Consider the following 22,771-nt stretch of genomic DNA (forward strand, 5'->3'; position numbering starts at 1 on the left):
ATATAAACATATTTCTATATTTATAAATTATATAATTTATAAAGTTATATAAATATATTTATATTTTTATATTTATATATTATTTTAATTTATATTTTATATTTTATTGAAATATATAATATATAATACATTAATTATATACACTATTAGTTATACACTAACATATTTATATTGGCCCCTTCTGCACATAAATTGATGAAAAACACTGATATATTGAAAAGTAAAAGACAGTCTCAAAACTCCCCAATTTTTTTTTTTCCCAGATTGGCAACTACCTCAAGAGCAGAGTCTCCTACATCACTGTAAAACATTCAGTCCAGCAGGATGCATTCATCACAGTGGTATTTGATGGTGATAAGAACATACTTATATAGTCAAATGCATATACTTCTTGGGTGCACTTTGGTTAAAATATGTCATATTTCTTTTAGTAAAGGCAGGTTTTTTTCTGATTTTGTGACATGAAGATCACAAACTTGTTAAATTTGTTCAATGAAATGTAAAAGGAATGGCTTTAACTATGTAGTGAACTGATTTCTTAAAAGCATATCTAAGTATCAGTATGAACTAATTTACTCAGGAAGACCACGTCATAACAGTACGACCTGATGTTGTCCTGGAATATTCCTGCTCATAAAGCACCGTGACGAATCATCTCTGAGCCCAGCACCACTGTACACAGGTAGCATCATCTTCCCTTAGAAGGAGTTTATTAACAAGTAAATTTAAAGTCCTAGGTCAAATATAAAACTTGTAAATACTTTTTAAGCATAAGTGAGTCAATTAATTATTTGGGGGCATTAGAGGACACGTTTTACATCTCATTAGTTTTCAAAAAATATTACTATGATTATTAAAATTTAGTATAAATAAAATAATAATGCTGCAGGTAATGTGGCACATATTAGACAATCAACACAAATCTGAATGAATGGAGGACATCTTACCACAAGTGATGGCTTTTTTTCTTGAGACCTTTCTAATATCTTAAATTTTTCCCAACTGCTTATGTTAGTATACGAGCCGCCAAAGTGAGCACTAAATACTATGTTAAAAATTGTGAAGAAACTGAATGACACTACATCTTATAAAAGGTGTTAATGTCTTAGGAGCTAGGTACACTACATTTTTTTTCGATCTGAACTTCTTCCCAACTGAAAAAATGGTGGAGGGTAAAAACTCAAGTTAATGAAACTCGCTGCTAATCTTTTTGGATGCTCCCAAATGTTGGGCAAATTGATGTATTGCATCATTTCCCTAGCTGCAAGGGAATGATGAACCAGGAGGGATTCAGGGATCACTTCGCATTTATTCAACAATAAAGCATCTAGAAGTGGCCACTTTGTACTGCCACAAGGAACACTGTGATGACTAGGATGGGTGTGTCATCAAGGAAGACACAGTCTGAAGGGGAATGATCGAGGATATCAATAAGCTACAATGTGGGGTGGTCAGTGCTGGGTCACTATGAAGGAAGGGTTCTGGGGAACGAGCAGGTGAACCTTACTCTGCCTAGGGGAGATGAACAGGGCGTGTGGAAAGGCATCAATGAACAAGGGAAATTTAATCCGGGTCTTGAGAGGAGTGTGTATGTGGTGGGAAAGGGAGGTCAGCGTACTGCAGGCAGAATGAACGGCATGTGTGAGCACAGCGTCTGGATAATCCCCAGAAAACAGTAAGACACCACAGTAGAGGAACTTACGTAGGATTGATGGAAGGAAGCTTGCATAAAAACTCTGCCATTTCAGGGTAGTTTGTAGGACAGGTGCCTAGAGGCACCATGGAGTCCACAGTTTTAAGGTAGAAGAGTAACATTATGCGGTCCGTTTAAAAACATATAGACTATTCTGGGATCATGCTGAGGAAGGACTAGAGTGAGGTAAAACTGGTGGCAGACAGATAATGGAGGAAATTATTGGAAAGGACATTAGAGTCATTCAGTTGCAGCAATGCGGACATGCAGGACAATGGGGGAGGGGTAAGTCAAAGACAGAACACAATGTGGAGAGCAAGCTAGCAAGACCCAGACTATGGGGGAAGCAAAGCAGAAGGCTTTATTATTGCTTTTGTCTGTACTGCTAGGGTGAGCACACGGAATACAGAGGACTACTGGTTACAACCCCCCCCCCACACACTTTTTTTTTTTTGAGAAAGCCAATGAAATGACAAGTGAGAAGCTCATAGAATATTTAGAAGAACTTGCTTGTAGTAGATACTCTTTTATTCCTCACTGCAATCCCAGGAGGAACATACTACTATTTTCATTTTTAGAGATAAAGAGATCAAAGGTCAGAGAAGTGAGGTGTCTTTTCTCCAGTTGTCGAGCCATCCAGCTCCAGGCTGGGGTTCCATGAGTGGTACAACTGAAATGCAGATGTGGAGTAAGACAGCGCCCCCGAACATGTAGTGGGTCAGGGCATTTCTTCGAGCTTCCAAGCCGTGGCATCAGAAAAAGGGGGAGGCAGAGAGTAAAGAACAAAAAAGTCCAATGAAATGCTAGGTGAGGTTGGAACACAAGGAGGCTGTGTCCAAAAGGATGAATCAAAAGAGGAACAGCCCGTTTTAGGAAACTGATTTCAACTCAAATTAGAAGCTGAGGGCACCTGGGTGGCTCGGTTGGTGAAGCATCTGCCTTCCGTTCAGGTCATGATCTCAGGGTCCTGGGATCAAGTCCCAGATCGGGCTCCCTGCTTGGCGGGAGTCTGCTTCTCTCTTGACCCCTCCCCCAGCTTGTATGCACTCGCTCGCTCTCCCTTTCTCTCAAAAATAAGTAAATAAAACATCTTCAAGAAAAAAAAGAGTTGAGCCTGAAATGGAGATGGACTACCTCTGAGTGTGTTTCCGCCAGAAAGGTGTGCCCTTCTTGAGCATGTCCTGTATTTAAAAGGAAGGAGAAAATCTTCCTTTCATACAGTTTTCCACACGGATCTCTTGGCTCCATCAGCAAAGCCTTCCTCTTCCTGAGGCTGCTTCTCAGCCTCCAGACTCCCTCTCCCCGGGGTCCCTGTCAAGAGTCACACTCCCTGCACACTTTCCTTTCTTAGGCACATCTGTATCCTTTCCCTAATTGCTCAGTACGCGCCACAAGGCCCTTTATTAGAGGAGGGTTTCTCCACCTTGGCACTATGGACATTTTCTTCTGGATAATTCCTTGCTGGGTGACAGGGGCGTCCTGTGCATTGTAGGAAGTTTGCATCATCGTTGGCCTCAGCCCACCAGATGCCAGGGATGCTTCCCCTCGGTTGTGACAAACAAATATGGCTCCAGAAATTGCCCAATGTCCCAAAGGGGGCAAAATCATCCTTATTGAGAAGCACTGATGTCCAGGACAGGGTTTGGCACTGAGAAAGCAAGAGTTCTGGTTATCATAGGTTATCCTTCTTAGTAAGTAGATGGGAATTACTTGGGACATAGCTTTACTGTAATACACTTTTTTTAGTTACATGTAAAGTGAGGATATTACCTATCACACAGGGCTGCTTTGAAGGTGATATCAGATAATCCGAAGTAGCAATATGCATTAGGGAACCTACACAGGGACTGGACCAGAGCAGTGCCTGGTAAACGTGAAATAGTCCCGCAGATTAAAGGTGATACTCAAGTGTTAACTGCTTTGCATTAAAATAATCAATTTAATTTAAAGTGATCTTTATAAGTTTAAAAAACATCCCAGAAAGACACCTTTCAGTACCAGCATGTTAACCTTCTGTTTACAACTTGGAGACAAATTTATCTTTTATTCTAAATAGGAAGAACCTGTATTTCAACCAGAAGTTAAAAATATGCTCAAAGTGAAAAAAAAAAAGCCTGTTAGAAAAAAAAGAATATGCTTAAAGTCATAGATAACTAGTGGAAGAAGAATACAAATGCGAGATTTTGGCCACTCATTACTTGGTACTACTTGCCCTGATGCTTTACTATATTGCGTAGGCTATAATGCAGTATTTGGAAATAAGTTATGCATTAACATGGAAGAGGGGTGTTTTACTGATGATTCATTACTTTTATGGATTTATTTCCATTGGTTTTTCCATATTGGAAATAGTCTTGCCAATCTTTAAGGCCAGAATTCAGACATAGGGATTCCTAAGTCTCTTTATCTTATACATAATGTTGCTTACAAAATATGTGATTTCCTTTTTTTCCTTTCTTCCTTTTTACAGGTTTATTATTTTAGAAAGAGAGAGAGAGCATGCAGCCGGGGGGTGGGGTGGGGTGGGGAGCAGAGGGAAAGGGAGAGAGAATCTCGAGCAGACTCCATGCTGAGTGCACAGCTCCACACGGGGTTCGATCCCAGGACCCTGAGATCAGGACCTGAGCCAAAATCAAGTGGGATGCTTAACCAAATGAGCCACCAAGGCGCCCCATTTTTTTTCTTTCTAAAATGATCAGGGGAGCCTGGGTAGCTCAGTTGGTGAAGCATCTGCCTTCAGCTCAGGTCATGATCCCAGAGTTCTGGGATACGGTCCTGCGTCGGGCTCCCGAGTCTGCTTCTCCCTCTGCCCCTCACCCAACTCTTGTGCTCTCTCTCACTCTCTCTCAAATAATAAATAAAGTCTTAAAAAAAGTAAAATCACCAAATTGTGTACCATGCGCCTATGAGAATTGATCACAAGAATTTTCATATTGCAACTGCAACGGATTTGATAGAAGCTTTTAAACGGGGTGGATTTCAAGAACAAGGCAATGCCATAAAGTTTGTGCCATTAATATAAGAAGGTGTTGTTTGGTAAAATAAGGAGCAGTTTGCTAGTCTTTGTCGAATGAGCCTATTCAAAATAAATAAATAAATAAATAAATACCCGTTGGTTTTTTTTTTTTTTAAAGCTTAAAGAATAACAAAATTATAAACACGAATATCCGGCAGTAGCCAATATAATAAACACTGTGTTACTCAAGCACAGGATTTTATGCCAAATGAAATAAACTGAAGAATTTGAAACAATAAGAGTATCTCCACTTTTGTGAGGACCTAGATAGCAATGTTGAAACCATAGCTTCAACTCGATTCCATAAAACATCATTTGAAATTTAATGTCGACAGGGGCGCCTGGCTGGTTTTGTCAGTGGAGCGTGGGACTCTTGATCTCAGGGTTCTGGGTTGGAGCCCCACACGAGTGTAGATGTTACTTAAAAATAAAATCTTAAAAAAAAATTTAATGCTGACAGTGGTAGAGAACAGAAGACAAAATCAAGACCTCTGAGACCATTGAGGCCAATGGAATTCAACATACAAAATCCTGACTTCAATGGACCTCTTTCAACCATTAGCTGACACGTGACTTCAAATATAAACAGATGCTGAAGATTCATACCCATGGTTCAGGACAGTGTATCTCGTTCCTATTACTGTGATGCTTCTATCCGAGTTCAATGGTCCCACAGGAGCAGAAACACTCTACTCCCATTGGTATATAATTTCTCTTTCTACAGAATACGTATGTTAATGTTAGGCAGTACTTGCTTTTCATGAGAATCTTTTTTTTTTTCCAGATAACAAAATTGCCTGACTAAATTTTGCTTTAGCTGCCAGGAAACTCAGAGGCAAGCCTAAAGTTCAACAGTAGCAACTGCTGGTCCCTAGGGTTTGCCTCTTGTGACTGATATTTATGTCTCTCTTCGTTCTCTGCCTTTATTTATATATTGTTTTTGCCCTAATTTTTCCATTTTGTTTGTAATTTATTTTATTCTTGTGCTAACACACTTAAAATCTTTTTTCTTTTTGGTAAAAACAGCATAGCAGAGATAGGTATATAAAAACAAGTGAATAGTAGAAGAAAATGTTTTAGAAAGTTAATAATGTAAAGAAAAATATGTTTGAGCATTGGCGAGGCCAAGTTAAATATGGAAGATCTTGATTTCAAAATACTTGTAATCAAAGTTATCGTCAATCATATTATTAGGGTTCTGATGAAGCAAAATGGTTTGTTTTAAAGTCTCACCGATATGGGAATATATTTTAGGAACTCTAAATATATGAAATTATTTAGTTCCGAGGCACCGTGTGATACGACGAATGCAATCTAGTTTCAAAGTGAAGTTTCACAGCTACTGAGAATAATCACTTCATGTATCAAGGGCTTCTAGCGCTGTGAAGACATCGTATCCATTTGGACCATCTACTTGGATGCATCAGAATCTACTCAAATTGTTCACTAGAGCACGTCTTTCTTTACAAGACTAGTATTTATAGCCATTCTGTAGTAAACCTTTTCATGGTTGGCCACATGACTGCAGCAAAGTTTTGAAAGATAAGGCACCTCTGTTAGGCATTTTTAGACTAGAACAACTCCTCAACATGGCAGGGGAAAAAATTACAGATGAAAATATTGGTGAAGAAGAAGGAAGTGAACAGCCATGGCCTTAATAACGTCAGGATGAGCTGCTAACCAAAATATGAGCTTTCTTGGCCCTTTGACTTTGCCCAAATCCTTTAAAAATGATGTCCATCTCTCTGCTTCAGCAGAGAACATCAGATACAGTCTCTAATCTGATGAATTACCGTTTTCATTGCTCATTATTTCATGTGTGTAGTTCACTGGCCAAGTCACTTCCTAGCTTGGGTATTTCATCTGCTTGTGTCTGAAAGTAAAATGCATTGGAATTACTCATTCCATAAATTCCACAAATATTTACTAACGTCTAATGTGGAGTCCAAACATGGAGGATATTGGAAGACTATATGTTTTGTTTCAAAATATTCACTCTCGGGACGCCTGGGTAGCGCAGTCGTTAAGCATCTGCCTTCAGCTCAGGGCGTGATCCCGGCGTTACGGAATCGAGTCCCACATCGGGCTCCTCTGCTGGGAGCCTGCTTCTTCCTCTCCCACTCCCCCTGCTTGTGTTCCCTCTCTCGCTGGCTGTCTATCTCTGTCAAATAAATAAATAAATAATCTTAAAAAAAAATAAAACAAAAACAACAAAAAAAACCCACAAAATATTCACTCTCAAGAGTCAGCACGAGGTGCTAGGGGAATGACAGGCATAAGAAAAAGTCCGATGCATTAGTAAATATCTGTGACAAACGTGTATTTTTGGAGCCATTTGATGCATTAACGTAAAATAAGACAAGTATTCATGATGAACTCAGTATTATCAAGCATCCATAGTGTGTCTGGCCTAGAACAAACATAGGATATATTTATCTTTTATATTCAATTTTTAAAGTTAATCTGGACCAATTGTATGTCAGTTTTAGAGAACCTCTTTGATTAAAGAGACATCATGACAAATGAAAAAAGTCATAGAAAATGCAAAGTGAAGTATGCTTAACCCAAGGCTCATTTCAGACACTATTAATTTCTCTCTCAATAGCTGTTTCACGTGGTGGCAATATGGTAGATTTTATAGAGATTTTCATCTTCCTCTGTCCAGAACCCAGAGACTCGGGGATATAAGGAATTCAGAAAAAAAATGGCTTTACATTATTTGAAAAGCTTTGCCTGTACTAATGTAAAACCCTAAAACATAAGGGGCATCGCTGCCCGAATCTTTTCAAAGATATTCTTAAAACAGCATGAAAAGAATCTGTTGGCCTAATAAAGCTCCACTCACCACAGAGAATTCTGCAGGAGACCAACCCACCTTGAGCCCAAAAGGAAATGCATGAGGATCTCATTACTAAGCGCTGTCCTGTCCTGGGTCTCCAAGGATACTCGGTGTCTGTGTGTTTGTGTCTCTCTCTGTGCATTTCTTTCTCCTCCCCCGCCCCAAGTTAGCCTTTAGGGGGAAGCCTGAAATATCAACTGTTTTCTGAAATGAACTGCGCAGGCATATTATTTGGGTAAATTAGGTCCCCAAACACACTTTAGCTTCATTGACGAAAATAATTTAAGGTAAAGAAGGTAGCTGTGCCACAGGCATTAATTCAACACCCAGGTAACTGCACTGATAACCTCTCCACTGGTCTCCATTACCTGAACGTCAAGTGCACATTTTTGTTACGTTCTTAATGCATGCAGCTCCTTGAACTTTTTAATAATGTAAATGGTGACAGGCTCAAGGTTCTATGTGGAAGACAGCATGAGATAAAAGTTGATTACGCTGTGTCCAAGGGGTGTTGACACGGATCCAAGTTTCCACTCAGCAGCAAAGCAGCTTACATTTATTGGTTTCTTTTAAAATTCTGATTAAAATAGCATCACTATCCTTCAAAGGGTGTCCTTTTTGACGAAACCATTTTGAGGACACCTTATCTTCTTCCCTTCCAATGGGAAGCACAACATTTATAGTTATGGGTGGTTAGAGTCTAAAGGAAAGATATCAGTGGCTGAAAGAGTGGTCTATAAAGTCCCTAGACAGTCACTATGAGCAAAAATGTCTCCACGACAGCTCAGATAAATATTGGATTTACATTATTTATTGGTGAAAAGAAAAGCTTATACAGCTGAGCTGCAGAAGAAAAGATCCTAGCTGTAACCATCACCTCCTCACCCAACAAATACATACACGCCCCTAATTCTGTTATTCTGTCTAAAAATTTACCAGTATCATCGTATTTTGCTGGGTGAGTCATGCAACTATGAAGGAGTGACATTTAATAAACTTTGGTGGCTGTGCCATAAAATTAATCTTATAATAGTGTCACGGACAAATTACAAAATCTCTTTGCTCCTGATAGTGACGTGAGAATGGGTTGGGTGGCCATTTGTGGGAGACGTCAGTAACACTTGTGGCATCTGAGTCACTGCCTGGAGGGATAGGCAAGCAGAAGATCGGGCCGGAGCCCTGATATGTGGATGGAATACAACTGCCTTGGTATCTTCAGCTACACCTTCCATGCCCTTTGTCCCATTTGCTCCTGAAATTCACTGTCTCAGTGACTCGGTCTTTCAACAAAGCCTGAACTCAGTCTTCATCCCACCAAAGCCTAAATGATCACTAGCAGTTATCTTCATTACTGCTCTTAGTACTGAAGAGGTGTAAGCAGAAATTGACAAGACATTTTCCTACTTATAAACAATCCCTCTGGCTGTTGGGCAGAGAGTGGACTGAATGGGGACCAGAACAGAAGCGAGAAGGTGATTTCAGGACTATTGCTGATCACTGGTGAGACAAGGAATTGATGGATGTCACTTGTACTGGGGGTGACAATTGACACAGAGACGAATGAAGATTTTGGGGCAGTGGTTCTAAACCCCAACTGCACTTATACGTCATTTGAAGAGCTTTTTAAAAAATTTGAAGCCCCAGCTCCACCCTCTGTGGTCTGGACTTAATTTTGGGGGGACAACCTGGGTGCCAACATCTCTTCACCCTGAGGGCTGAGAACCCCCGAGTCTGGGCTAACCCTAAAGAACGTGGTGGGTAGATGTGGAGAGCTTAAGTAGAGGGAATACTCTCTTGTATGGCAGCTAGATTTCTTAAATGAGTACTTGGTTTAATTGTAGAGCCACTGACAGAGAGAGAAGACTGGAAGCCAGGTTTTTAAGTGAACTTGCCTGGTGTTTTGATTTGGTAATTTTTAAACACACACACATATCAATTTTGTGCAGGCCACAAGACAAAACAAAACCCAGTAAAAAGAAACAAACGAAGATAGATCTGACGTGTAGGTATCCAGCTGCAAATTCTGTTTAAATCAGGGAGTTAAACTCTAATTACGGATTTCAGACTCTCACAGAGCATAGGAGTGAAATTCTTTGGAGACTCTTGGAAACACAATCGTTAATTGCTTGATCCTTCATTGAGAATAGGGTGACTTGGTATATTTGGTACACAGTAATTGTGAATTAACTCATTTTCTCCCTCCCTCCCTTCCAAGTTAAGTAATAACACTTCCTAAAGAACCATACAAAGTTCCCCCGCGGTAGTGCGTTAAGTCATGAAGCTAGGTCCTCATATCTGATTAGCCCTCAGGTCTGTGTTACTTCCCAAATGTGGTTTTCAGCACCTGTTTGGGAGGGGCGGAGGGGAGCTGTTATAGACTTTCAGTTTTGAAAATAAAATTTATATAGATGGGAGACTTTTCTAAATTTTTTCCAGTATCTCAACAAAGCCTACCATATTCCTAATAATATTTTTAAAAGTTGAATAGCAGAAGGCAATGAATCTTGTAATCAAGTATCCCTTAGTGATAACATCCCCCCCCCACACACAGTAGTCATCGAGTAGTCTGAACTGAGTTACCTCAAGAGTTACAAGACTCATATCTTATAAGAATCTAATTTTAGAACATTTCCTTCAAGATAATTCATTATATAATAAAACTGTCAAATACTGTATACTTTGTTTCTTAAACCATATTTATATCACGATACACCAAGGGAATAACTGTCACAAACCTCAGAGATCAAGGGATCATTAATTAATTCACATGCGGAGTTATTTAGTTCATAATTTCATATTCAGTTTTGTCTAAGCCTGGACTAATTTTTGGAAAAAAAGAAGTTCATACTTTCTGTTAGAATCTTGAACTACAGGTATTATACTCATAAACATACCAGAGGACCAGTCATATTCCATATACTTGATTTCCACAGAGTTGTAGAAAAATCTTATTATTTTCAGAATTATATGAGCATAGAATTTCCCCTCTTTCCTGGAATAAGTGTGTTCTTAATGTGTATTGATCACATATGAGAGAAAATAAAGGGGTCTTTAGGAGGCTTGTAAGTCACACTATAAACAAATATTTTAAGCAGAAGAGACAAAGGTCATCTCTGACACATAAATTTTACTCCCCAGAACAAAACAACAAGAATAACAGAAATGGTTCCTGCTGAATCATAAACACGATTCAAAACAACGGGTAAGCATACATGGACATTTTACATACCTATTCCAGGTAGGATCCTCAAACCAATGCAATTTATCAAGGACTCTGCTGTGTGCTGAATTTCTCTTGTAGAAAAGCAGGTGCCATGCCTCCACGAAATCTGAAAATCAAACAAATAAAGAAGGGGTAAATGAATCTAAATCAAAATAAAAGACGAAGGAGGATACTTGGATCACTGAACTTGAAAGAGCATTTTATTTTTTCCAGGTTTTATCCAGATAGAATTGATGCACACATCACTGTGTAAGTGTAAGGTGTCCAGCATAATGATTTAACTTACATAAATTGTGAAATGATTACTGTTATGAGTTTAGTTAGCATCCATTATCTCATATAGACCGCGAAACAGAACAAAAGAAAGGAAAAATAATTTCTCTCTCCTTGTGATGAGAACTCTTAGGAAGTTTGTACCTTTCTATCACCCTTCTCCTATTCCTCCAGATGGCATTTTAATTAAATGATAAATCTTATAAATAGAGATTTTTGCCAGTATTTTCCCCATATTCATCAAGAAACCCCTTTTTTCTGTAATACCTGTTAGCATCCTGCTGAATGAGTGATTCACATCTACTAATGGGGGAACAATGAGTTTGTGGAGCCTACCTCTTCAACAAATATCGCATCTTGCGGTCTCTGTCTCATGGTCCCATGTCCTCTGTCTGAAGCTTCCAATAATTGGGAGTACTTTATTAGCTTCCCCCTTAAGATGCACACATAATACATATATGTTTGTATTACTTACAGAAAGCTAAGTGTTGAGTTTCCTTCCTAAGTTTTATAGCAAAAGAGCAAAGAATCCCTCTCCTAATTAATACAATTTATTTCATGGCAACAAGTATTTGACATTTTATTTATTTATTTGACAGAGAGAGAGGCAGCAAGAGAGGGAACACAAGCAGGGGGCGTGGGAGAGGGAGAAGCAGGCTTCCCGCTGAACAGGGAGCCCGATGTGGGGCTCAATCCCAGAATGCTGGGATCATGACCTGAGCTGAAGGCAGACACTTAATGACTGAGACACTCAAGCACCCCTCACGCATCATTTTGATCAATCTTTACCCAGTGAATGACTTGAACCAGGTATTGGGTTGGGAACTAAGCAAAACTTGCTCTTGCCTTCAAAAGGCCTCAGTCCAGTCAAATGGAAGAGGCCACAATGGATGCAGTTACTTGCCCGACCATGGTACAGACAGTGTACAGAGGTAGGCATCACCAATCAGGAGGTCTTTCAGCTGAGTCTTGAATGCTGAGGAGGAAAGCGTCAGACAGACAAAGGGGTATGGGGGCGGAGGGGAGGAGAAGGATATTCAAGTAGCATATTCAAACGCAGGAAGCTGTGAGGGAGAATGGCATGTTCCTACAGCCGCCTTAATGGGCGTACAATAGCGTGAGGAAAATAGAACGTACACAAACAAATGCAGAACATCTTTTTACAGATTTCAATGACTGTAAATCAGCCTAACAGTACTAACAAAGACACCTACCCCAATAATTGTAGAGAATTTGAACCCTGTTCCAAAACCCTGTAGGCACATCTCGTTCTGGCTTCACAATCTCTCTGGAAGGCAGGACGGTGTGAACTGACCTGCAAAGTGTGTTAGGGGAGACTGTGGTTGAGGGGCTTGCCCAAAGCATAAAGTAAGTCATGTAGATGGAGGTGGAAGCTGGCGGCCAGTCCTCCATTGGCCGCAACAAGAGGCTCACGAGGCCAGGATTCATGAGCAAGTGTGTGTGGTACAACGAACATTGTATGGCCATTCCAGTCACCGATCTGTTTCAATGGATTTCTTGCTGCATGCTGCTGAGTGGGCTCTGGGCACAACGACACTGTTTCTAGTATCACCCTTTCTGTTCCCAGCCTCACGAATACAAGCGTGGGGCAGAAACACAAGATTGTGATTCCAAGTGTATGTTTTTCACCTTGTGAGTTTGGATATTTTCAATGCTAGGTGTCTCTCTGTACGGCCACATTGCAGGCATGGTGGCTCCCGTGTGCTGCCCAGGCACAGTAGAGACACCGGTCATTCTGTCTAAACCCTGCTGTGATCCTCGAATTCCCTCTGTGGACTTAGTTACATAGGAGCCGGTCTAAGGCTTGGTGGGTTTTTGCCACAGAAATCGTCAGTATTTGAATAACTTTGCTGGTGCAGTGTATGGATGAAGGGCTTTGATGTGGGTAAGAAGTCGGAATTGTTGCATCCACTCAGGAGGAAAAGAGGCCAGCGTTCACTTGTAACATCTAAAAATGGGGAGAGTGGGCATGGAGATGGGGGAAAGCGGGTTTAGCAATGCAAAAATGAAGAAATCTGGTATGTGACACATAAAGAAAAGGCATATGTAAGTAATAAAAATCGAAAGGAGCCCATAGCATTCTCCAGAGGATGAGAAATAACAGTTGCTGAGGCTGGAAGAGGCTGCTGAGAACTTTTTCCCTTCTTCTCCCTCCTCCCCCTTTTCTCTTTAATAAAATCCCGAAGTGAAACTGCTTAAAATACATCTTACTCAGTTTGATTTTTCATCATGAAGGCGAGAGACTGGAACATCTTCTGGTAGGCCCCCCCCCCCGCCCGCCAATTGCCTTGCCCTCATGGAAGAGGGTAGAAATTTATATTTTCAATGCTTTTCCAGTTGAGAAATTATACGCTTGTTAACAGGCTTTCTCAAACCTTATAATGTATTAGGAATTATTTTGGCTTTAAAGAGGAATATTTGCTTCGCAAGACAACTCCTGCTACAAAGGCCCTCAAGGTGGATACCAATCCCAGGCAACTGCTGAGCAATAATGCCTGGAAAGCAGATACTAGATGTAAGACAGACAAAATCCAAATGATAGTATTAGCCAGAACGCAACTTCTAGCAATTGTCTTGTCTTTCGACTGCTGAGCAACTGCATCTGTTTCTATAGAAAGAGGCTTGTTCTTGGGTGAGATGCAACAGATAGAAGATTAAGCTAAAGTGTACCCAAAACCAACAGAAAGAGTCAAATAAACAAATCAAACTATCTCTGAGAACCTAATGGAGGAAAACCTGGAAAAGAGACATTTAATGGAGAAACTGGCCTATACGCAGAATCCTAAAATGAGTAATTTATGGAAAAACAATTCTGTTGAGTGTATTATCCGTTTGTTTGTGTGAACACTTGGTTAATTCATGGGGTCCAACAGATCTGAACTCAGTGCTTTGCAATATCACTCAGCACATGCTGGCAGGACAGAGACTGTTCTCTAGAGAACGCTGACAGTGAGCCCCCAGGGATGTACATCCTGGAAGGACAAAGCAGGTTCTATGAAACTCTGTACTGAGAGAACACGAATGCATCATCTGCATGAGAAGAAGTCAGGGCAAGGAGGGGAAAGAGGAGATGAAGGCGGGAGAAACAGAGGGAAGAAGAAGTCATCATTCCCTTTGTGCTGCTAACACATGAGACATCAATTAATTCACCAAATCATTTCAACAACTTTATGAAGCAGGCTCCACTGTCAGTAGTTCATAAATGAAGACATTATTATTACTTTTTTGAGAGGCTGACTGACAAGAAATGGCCTGAGTTGGAATCTGAACCTATGCTTGTCTGATATTTAAGTGATTTCCTTGATTAAGCCTCACTAATAGTAAGGCTTATGTAAAGCCATAAGAAACTTTATTTTTTTTTTTAAAGATTTTATTTATTTATTTGACAGAGAGAGAGAGACAGCCAGCGAGAGAGGGAACACAAGCAGAGGGAGTGGGAGAGGAAGAAGCAGACTCATAGCAGAGGAGCCTGATGTGGGGCTCCATCCCATAACGCCGGGATCACGCCCTGAGCCGAAGGCAGACACTTAACCACTGTGCCACCCAGGCGCCCCTCCATAAGAAACTTTAAAAATCTGAATCACAATGAAAGCAATACAAATAAATAAAAAAGTGACACAGATTATGGTAACTAAAATTATAAATCATAAAATATAAATGCAGATGAGACTGTTGGGAAAACAACTGATAAACTCATACATTTCATATATAGACATGTACAGCCCACTGAACCCCCAATCTGACCTATACCTATATTAAGAGTCCCTAAATATAGTCAGATCCTTGGATTTAGTAATCTTACAGATTATCCCAGGGTAATAATTCAAAATTAGAAAATGGCATACTTAGGAAAACGTTCATTGCAGCCTTATTCATTATGGTGAATAATGGAAACAATTTGTGTATCCAATAGGGGAGAATGTAAGAAAATGTTGCTGTATTAACTCCACAGTATATTAAGTAGCCATTAAAGTAATAAATAAGTAGCAATATGGAGAATGTTAAAGAACGGTGTATATAAAATTGAATGTTCTGATTATAAGTAGGAACAAAATATATATGTGAGTAAATGCTAGCTGGTGACCACAAAAAAGATAATAGTTGTGCTATGGTAGAGTAGCTATGAACACATTTAAGAAATTTTAATCCCCTTCACACTGTATAATTTAAAATTGTACTCATTTAAAGGATCCATTGAATTGAAGTACAGACCCACAAATACAATAGAGTTGGAATATGTGTTCATGTGGTTAAAGGGTTTCCAGCATCTACAATATTATGTCGTTACATTATTAACCATTTGATAGCGGAAGAAGGGGGAAGGAGATACACTTTGTATGATACCAGGATAAAATACACCTATTTTAACATAAGATGAAAATCAATTATTTTTATATTACGGCAGTTCATGGAAAATAAGATTGCAATACGAAGATTTGTTGACATAATTACCAGTGCATATGATTTTAAATGGCCCTATGACCAACAGTCTTTTCCACTATGTATTACAGCTTTCACCTTCTCCCTATCACATTTTTTCTTTCTTTCTTTCTTTCTTTCTTTCTTTCTTTCTTTCTTTCTTTCTTCCTTCCTTCCTTCCTTCCTTCCTTCCTTCCTTCCTTCTTTCTTTCTTTCTATTTTTTAGAAGATTTTGTTTATTTGTTTGAGAGAGAGAGAGTGAGGGAGAGAGAGCACAAGCAGGGGGAGCGGCAGGCAGAGGGAGAGGGAGAAGTAGGATCCCCGCTGAGCAGGGAGCCTGATGTGGAACTTGATCTCAGGACCCTGGGATCATGACCTGAGCCGAAGGCAGACGCTTAACTGACTGAGCCACCCCAGGCACCCCTCTCCATCCCATTTTCTAGGGAATAAAGCTCAAGAAAGTAGCTCAGCTACAGAATTCTCCTACTCCTTCATTTTCTGCTCTAAGATGTCACCATGTCCCCAGCAAGGTCTCCTCCATCTCTGGGAAGACATCTTGTCTTTGGCCAGGCAAGAAGCAGCATTTGAAGAAGCAATGAGTCTTTGGCTGCTTGCTTCTACCTCGTGTAAGACTGAGGGTGAACGAGACAAGGGTGCGTCCTGTTTCTGAATATGGTGTCTTATTCATCTCCGTCCACTCTTGGTCTCGTTCTTGGTTTTAGGCAGTAAACCCTAGTATTTGCTGCTCCATAGCACCCCGCCTTCTAGAAGTGAGACGAAAGTAGAGAAACTTCTCGGAAAGCAGACGTGCTTCCTAAAGTTATAAATCTTACAAGTCATTAGAAATTCGCAAACCACATCCCTGCCCCTCCCGCTACAATATATTTATGCATTTGTGTACAAAAAGACACAAAATTAAGTGTAATTCAGGTACTGTTCAGTCTTTTTTGGACAAATCGGCATCTCTGTTTACCTTCTTGTTCATTCTAAAATTGTGTGTGTGTTATGCAAAGTGGAAAGAGGTGTATCTTCAATAAAGGTAGGAACAGAAAAGGGGTCTGTGTCTCCAGATATGACTCTTTCTATCTGCTCTGAACTGTGGGGCAGGGTTCCTTATTGATCTGCGTGCTCCTGGCATTGCTGACATTACAGTTAAATTCACCACTCGTAGGTATGCCATCTGCCTTTTCTTGATCTGCTCTGGCTGGGTAGACATCTCTGCTTAACTCATGTCACTTCCTGCTGATCATGAAGCCTTTTCTGGGGTGTGGCTGTGATGCCCACTCAGCCCAGGGGTGCAGTGCCCGGGTCAGAAGCACCCTCAGCCACATGATGCCACCCCAGCCCCAAGACAAGTTGTCTGGCTATCTCAGGGTCCTATCTCTGCCACAGGAGAACCCAAGTTCCCAGGCTTCCCTCTGACCTCACAGGCTGAACTGCTGAGCTCACTAGAATGCTGTAGGAGGGCTGCACGTGCCATAGCGCCCTGTCTTGGTGAGCACCACAATTTCCCTGACACACCTCTCATTCTCTGAGCTAAAACCCCAAGAGAGAAAGTTGGCAGCTTCATTTCCTCCCCTCCACTGTCATTCCTGTTTGGCAGATTTCCTCAGGCTAAGCAAAGGGGTATGCTTGCCCTTCTCTTTCTTGGCATCATATTCTCTTACTAGCAGAGAGTGAGCCTAAGGGTAATAGTTGAGGGATTTCTTTTCCATAAAATATTTCTTGAGTTTTCTGGGCTTGGCTCTTGACAAACTAAAAAAACAAAACAAAACAAAACAAAAAAAAAACTAGAAAAAATTTTAAAATAACCTGAACTTCTATTTATAGCCCTGGCAGAGTCATAGGGATGGAGTATAACCTGCATTGACTGCCTGTACCCTACCCCCCCAAAAAAAAGCCCCTTAGAAGACTGTACAAAATAAACTAAATAATTGTTTTCAGGAACTGGACAACAGGTAGTGCAGGACTGTGACGACTGAGAGACAAGAAACCAATAAGTGAAGAGAAACCAACACCTGGGCTCTTTGGAAGAGACTTCTGGAAAGTGGGCAGAGTGCGGTTGCCTCACTGAGCTGAGAAAGTGATGATCTGAGTTTGAGAAGTCCAGGAAGCCTATGAATAAGACACTCAACAATGTGAGTTATCAGGAAATGCAAAATAAAACCTCAACTAGAAGTCATAACACATCCATAAGAAAGGCTCTCATTGAGGGGTGCCTGGGTGGCTCAGTCATTGAGCGTCTGCCTTTGGCTCAGGGAATGATCCCAGGGTCCTGGGATCGAGTCCCACATCAGGCTCCCTGCTCAATGGGAAGCCTGATTTTCCCTCTCCCACTCCCCCTGCTTGTGTTCCCTCTCTCGCTGTCTCTCTCTGTCAAATAAATAAATAAAATCTTGAAAAAAAAAAAAGAATGGCTCTCATTGAAATGACTGACCAGACTCACATTGGCAAAGACTCTAAGTCCCATACACTGCTGGAGGGAATAGAAAATGGTACGACCACTTCAGAAAACAGTCTGCAGTTTACTATGTAGTTAAACATATGCCAAGTACATAGCTGAGCAATTAGACTCCTAGTTAGTTTACCAAGAGAGATAAAAAAACATATCTACACAGAAGCTTCTTCTTTAGACAGAGAGAGAGAGAGCACATGAGCAGGGTGGGGGGTGGGAGCAGAGGGAGAGGGAGAGAGAGAATCCCAAGCAGGCTCCACACTTAGCATGGGGCTTGATCCCAAAACTCTGAGATCATGACCTGAGCCAAAATCAAAAGTTGGGCGCTTAACCAACTGAGCCACCCATGCACCCCTGTACAGAAACTTTTATATAAATGTTCATAGTAACTTCATTCACAATTATACTGAACTGGATAAGCTTATGTCCGTCAGATGGAATAGAGAAGCAGATCTAGATACTATCATACAATGGAATGAAAAATGCAATAAAATGGGATGAACTGCTAATATTCACAATACCATGTAGAAACCTCAAAAATACTACACTGAGCAAAAGAAGCCAGGCACAAAAATATATATCATAGGATTCCATTATTATAAAACTCTAGAAAAAGGCAATCTAATCTATAGGTCAGAAAGCATAACAGTGATGGCCTGGGGCTTGAGGTGGGGGTAGGACTCGTGTCAACAGACAAAGAAGGGGCCTAAGGGAACTTGGTGCGATGATGGAAATGTACTGTAGAACTTGATTAAGTGATAACAACATGGTAGATGAACCAGGGGTTTTTAAACAGATTTTATTTATTTTTGAGACGGGGGCAGGGCAGAGGGAAAGGGAGAGAGAGAACCAGAATGAGTGCTGATGGTGGTAGATTTTATTTATTTTTGAGACGGGGGCAGGGCAGAGGGAAAGGGAGAGAGAGAACCAGACCGAGTGCTGAGCATGGAGTTCTATCCCAGGACCCTGAGATGATGACTGGAGCTGAAATCAAGAGTCGGATACTTAACAGACTGAGTGACCAAGGCGCCCCTAGATGAATCTGTTTAACCTCATCCAAATATACACTTAAAATGGGTGTTAGTTATTGTATATACATTATACCTCAATATAGTAGGTTAAATTAAAATCTTAACTGGCTTCTTAATTCTTTTGTAATATCAGAGATGATCTCTTAAAAATTAAATATTTTATTTAAAAATAATTTTTAATATTAAAATATTAATTTGGGGCATTGGGGAATATGCATATATTGCATTTGTTTTAAAATAATCCGGCGTCCATGGGAAAAGAGGGCCATATGAAGAAATAAGCTGTCTGTATGCTGCTAATTACTGAAGCTACAGGGTGAGTACAGGGGTTGAGTATGCTCTTCTGTCTACTTTTGAATAAGTCTGCAGTTTTTTATTTAAAATGTTTTAAACATCTAGTGGATTGCATTTCTTTAATTAAGATATTATCATTAATATATTAGTTAGTATGACATGTATGTTTTAACCCCCTCCTGTCCATATGCTTATCCCCAGATTGTGTGGTGAAGTCTTTCTGGGTCTTTCTTTTTCTTACTGTCCTTTGCTTTTCTCTTTTTATTTTTTAGTCAACAGCAGCTCTCAGACGCGTATCAATGTGTGTCACACATGCAAGTCAAGACCCGAATCTGAAGGGAAATTGCTTAAATCTGAGTCTGGTTCGTTATATGAAACAATAACGAATTTCAGTAAGCCTGGCCGTCAGAAGAGAGGCCCTCTTAGAAATAAACAAAGCAAGGTGTAGAGAAACACCCACGTGGTCACATGAAGTTGGATAACAAGTCCGCTTGAACAAGTTGATTAAAACAAGCAGAACCAAGAAGTCAGTTCAACACAGTGAACACCAAGAAAGAGACGGTTACACAAATTTTTCAAAGGGAAAGGAAATTGGATTTCATTATTTTCATCCTACCTTTCCCTTTCAAGGCATTAGAATTCTTGCTAACTGCAGGGAAATGTGGCTGCAGGCTCACAGTCACATGAGTGGGGTTTGGGTCCGGAAGTGCGGACCCCCTTCCTGAGGAACATGAGCATCTAATAGGCTCCATGCTGACAGAGCCTCCTAGATTTTCCAGTGAGATCGAAGCTCAGGATTCAGTCAGTCAGAAGAGAAATTGATGAACAACGTAGAAGGTAGTGTTCAACTGTGTTGGCAGGGATGCCCTTTAGAGACATTAATGTCCCTTTCAGTTTCTTAGTGTTGTACAAAATGGAGTATGGCATTTCCTCCTTGATATTATTATCTCTAGAACTACCCGTTCTTTCTGTGAATAAGACCCCAAACTGTTTTTCTAATGAGCAAGAATGGACCAAAAAAAAAAAAGTACTAATTACCAACAAAGAACATAAGCTTCTGCAATCACACTCTGATGTGATAAATTAGAATTCTGTTTTCCAAAAACCAACACATGATGGATGAACTGGGAATTGTTCTTAATGTTGAACTAGAACAATAAAACACCAGGATGTTTAAGAGTGCAAGCTGTACAGAAACAGCACTTAATCCTATTATTGTGGAGCTTTAATTTTCCTGTGGACACGGTTTTTAAAAATTTTAACTTTATCTCCTCGTAAAACATTTCACCTTAGTAATAGGAGCTTACAGATGTCCAAAAGAAAGAGTATGACCGTATAGAACAAGGGTCAGAAAAACTTTTAGAATGGAGACATCGTACATCTCTTTCTTTTCCAATATGTTCTGTGTTTAATCATCCCAAAGGACCTCAGGTAGAGAGTGTGATACACTAGGGATCCGATGTCTTTGTGGGATATAAAGGAGTGTAAGTCATCGTCCTTGTCTTGGGAAGTTTACGTGACCTTTTAGGCAAAAAGATAATCATGTCATCAGAAAAATGACAGAAAGTTACATATATATGCATATAATATATATATGGTGTGGATCTACCTATCCATCCATCCATCTATCCACCGACCTATCCATCCATCCATCCATCCATCCATCCATCCATCCATCCTCTAACGTGGTGCTCAGTGTCACTGGCAGTGAGTCTTATAGTGCCGTGGGAAAGGCATAGATTTATAAAAGATAAACTGAAAAAGAAGGAAATGCTTTATGGTAGATAAGCTAGATCTTAAATTCTGAGTATAATTCATAAAATAACAGAGGAGGGAAGTGCTTCAAGGATGGGAGGGGGACAATAAAAACAAAGGCTAAAAATCAAGAATCAAGATGATATACTGTGGGACCAAGGGGAGAATAACACTGAGCTGGGTTATAGGAAATTAGGTTGGAGCCAAGACTGGGGAAAGCCTTGAATGCTTGTCATTAGGAATTTGTGGTTTATCCTGAGGGCAAAGCAGAGTCATCGAATATTTTGAGTAGAAGGTTGATGCGAAAGAGATCTATGAGCAATGCTGACTAGATACAAAGAGCCAGGGACTGTGGAAGCAGAAGCCAAATCAAATTTGGAAAGTATATCCTTAAGTGATGAACGAAGGACATTACTAAGTAGTAGTAAACTCCCAATAAAATTAGGTGTTTCCAGTCGGCACACATTGCAGAATTCAAAACAAAACACTGACTCCATATCACTTGGAGTTGTGGGAGAAAGACAACAGGTTTTGTACCAGAGTTACAAAGTTATAGGAACACAGAGAAGGATGGGTTCAGGTCTCATCAGGCTGCAGGAGGCAGTGGGAGATTCGTGTTGGATCCTGCAGAGTGGGGTAGAGTTCTGACGGGAAGACATGGGAGACAAAGGGGTTCAGGTGCAGAAGAAGACAGGAAAATGTCCAGAGGCTGCGGCAGGGAATATGGCAGGTGGCCTGCCTGGCGCATCCATACTTATGGAAGGTGGCACATGCAAAAGGAAAGAAAGAAGGCATGCTTCTTTGTGGAAATCCTCTTTGCGTTTCAGTGTCCTCGTGGAGCGCTACCTTTTTATGACTTGAATTCACACTGAAGACATGTTAAAAAGTTGAGTGATAATCTGTAATGGAGAGTCGGAACAGAGTCATGATGGGAATCAGTCACACTGGGGATTGTGAGAAAGAATGAGTCCTTGGTAGGAGCTGGAAGACCACACCAAGAGTCTAGGTGCACAGTGACCGACGGATGCCAAGGCAGGGCTGGAATAGGAGGGACAGGTGCCAAGGAATCTCATGAAGAACACAGTTGACTAGACTCTGGAGTGCAAGATCGCTTTTGATCGCTGAGGCATCCATTTCAGACACCCATCTCAAGTCAACACACTGTCACTGTGGGACAGGGCTATTCATAAAACCACGAGATAAGGAACCAGACCTCTCCCACGCATGAAGTTCCCCTTCCAGAAAGCCCTGGGTAACCGAGGTAACCGATCACTTCAGGGATTCCACTCTTTCCTTCCTAATTCCCGCTCTCATGTTTTACATGTGTCACTTGTGAACCCATTCACCCCTGGGCATCCCATCCCTGGACTCCAAAAAAGGGGGAGCCCAAGGTCATGCTCCCTCTTTCTCCCTGTGACCTCACTGTGGGCTCCTGGGTGTATCTTCCACCTTTCAGAACCTGTGAGAAAAAAATCTTCTTCCTCAAAGTTCCCCGATGGTTGCTGCTGAGATGGGTTTGGAAACTGTAAGAACCATGAGGTCTGGTTGAGCCCCAACACTGGTTCTGATTGGGGAAATGTCAGCGGGAGCTCGCTGCAGGTACTATGGGCCCAGGTGAGTCCCTCAGGCAGAGACCAACAAAGAACTTCTCAACTGACCAGATATAAAAGAGAAAGGAGATTATTCACCTATTTTGATAAAACCAAGTTACCAGGAGAACAGTAATTCCTTTGAGATAAAAAGGAGAAGGAA

The 22,771-nt window shown here is 40.7% G+C and overlaps 1 protein-coding gene across 11 annotated transcripts in view; it reads right to left on the reverse strand.

Annotated features, from left to right (window-relative positions):
* CHRM3 (cholinergic receptor muscarinic 3) overlaps positions 1-22,771 on the reverse strand; it is a 465,054-nt gene that overhangs the window by 207,675 nt on the left and 234,608 nt on the right. For 10 of the 11 annotated variants that reach the window (XM_034662432.1, XM_034662431.1, XM_034662430.1 and 7 more), the window contains one exon: positions 10,778-10,877. The gene's annotated coding sequence lies outside the window, so the exon portion shown is untranslated. Of the gene's footprint in view, positions 1-10,777; positions 10,878-11,380; positions 11,401-22,771 lie in introns of those variants that run through there. The other variant, XM_034662437.1, reaches the window with a different exon arrangement.

This window comes from Ailuropoda melanoleuca, chromosome 6, assembly GCF_002007445.2.
Source record: "Ailuropoda melanoleuca isolate Jingjing chromosome 6, ASM200744v2, whole genome shotgun sequence".
In the NCBI taxonomy this organism is placed as follows: Eukaryota; Metazoa; Chordata; class Mammalia; order Carnivora; family Ursidae; genus Ailuropoda; species Ailuropoda melanoleuca.